Genomic DNA, 1540 nt, shown 5'->3' with positions numbered 1-1540 from the left:
GATTTTCACCACTACCAGTATCCCCTGTTTTTCTGTTTCTTTTTTTTTAATGAAGCACTACCTGTATTATTATTGAGCTTATAGAAAACAGGAGATTATACAAAAATGCAACTGATGAACAAAGAAAAGTTGAATACAGAAGACTAAGGAATTTAGTTAATAGAGAATCTAGGAAAGCAAAAGAAAATTTGAAACTTCCTGGCAGATTAAAACTGTGTGCCGCACCGAGACTCGAACTCGGGACCTTTGCCTTTCAAGGGCAACTGCTCTACCATCTGAGCTATCCAAGCACGGCTCACGATCCGTCCTCACAGCTTTACTTCTGGGTGTACCTCGTCTCCTACCTTCCAAACTTTACAGAAGCTCTCCTGCGAACCTTGCAGAACTAGCACTCCTGAAAGAAAGGATATTGCGGAGATATGGCTTAGCTGGGGGACGTTTCTGGAATGAAATTTTCACTCTACAGAAATGTGCAGGGAAGTGGAAGAAAATATGCAAAACGGAAGAAACTGATTTAGCCTACAGAAAGGCAAAACAGTTTTTTAACAAACGTAAAACAACACTCTTAGGCACAATAGAAAATAAAGAGGGGAAATTGCTGTTTGGTGAAGACTTAGTGAAGAGATGGAAAGAATACATAGAAGAGTTGTACGCCGGAACACCTCTTTCCAAGGAAGTAATAGGAAGAGAAGAGTAAGAAGATGAAGATGACAAGGGAGAAGCCATTCTGCAAGAAGAATTTTACAGAGCTCTAAAAGAACTACGAGACAGCAAAGCAATGGGTATTGATGACATCCCTGCAGAACTAATAAAGAACGTTGGTGACAGCACGAAAATGATGCTGCTTTAACTTATTAGGTCCATCTATAACACAGGAGACATACCGACAGACTTCCAGAAATGTATCATTGTTCCTATCGAAACGGAACTTGTTGTACTGTTCCAATGTTTTATTAAATTGCTAGCACGCAGAAATTATTTGCAAGAGTTTCTTCTCTTGCAGGTAATAGCTGGTGTCCAAAAGGAGAGAATGGACTAAACAGTGTTATTTATTGAATTTTTTTATGTTGTGTACGACGTTTCCCATTTTCTTTTCCTTAGTGCAGCCTGGACGGTATAAATGAGTGAATGTGTGAACTAGCAGAAAGCTTTAGGCACAGATTGTAACACTGCACGAATGGTCGTCCTGGCTTAGGGTAGTATCAACCCCCCAAGCGTGAACAAGTTTAGCAGAGACCAAGTTTGCAGGTCAGGGCAAGGATGACACGTAGGTGCGCGAATTGGCTCTGTCAGGTTGGCGCGCCATCCACACCACGTTTGTAAGCGGAACGGTTAGGCGAATTCGGTTGGAAGAGCACTTGTTCCTGGATCGTGGTGCGGGACAGACATGCAGACGCAGCTCTCGTTTTGGTAATGCTAACATATGTATTAGATTGTCTCAAATCTGCTCTGTAATGAAGTCCAGATGTTGAAATCAGGTGCGAGATTACCACTGAACACCATAAGGGAATTGATTTTCTTAATTTACTCGAATATCAGT

The 1540-nt window shown here is 41.4% G+C and overlaps 1 non-coding gene across 1 annotated transcript; it reads right to left on the bottom strand.

Moving 5' to 3' along the window:
- Window positions 1–216: 216 nt before the first annotated feature.
- Trnas-uga lies at window positions 217–291 on the bottom strand. The gene has a single exon. It is a non-coding gene; the product is annotated as a tRNA-Ser (tRNA).
- Between the last annotated feature and the right edge of the window lie 1249 nt (window positions 292–1540).

Source organism: Schistocerca piceifrons, chromosome 11 (assembly GCF_021461385.2).
Source record: "Schistocerca piceifrons isolate TAMUIC-IGC-003096 chromosome 11, iqSchPice1.1, whole genome shotgun sequence".
Classification (NCBI taxonomy): Eukaryota; Metazoa; Arthropoda; class Insecta; order Orthoptera; family Acrididae; genus Schistocerca; species Schistocerca piceifrons.
Note: the sequence above shows the minus strand (reverse complement) of the source record. Positions and strands in the feature narration are given on the sequence as shown.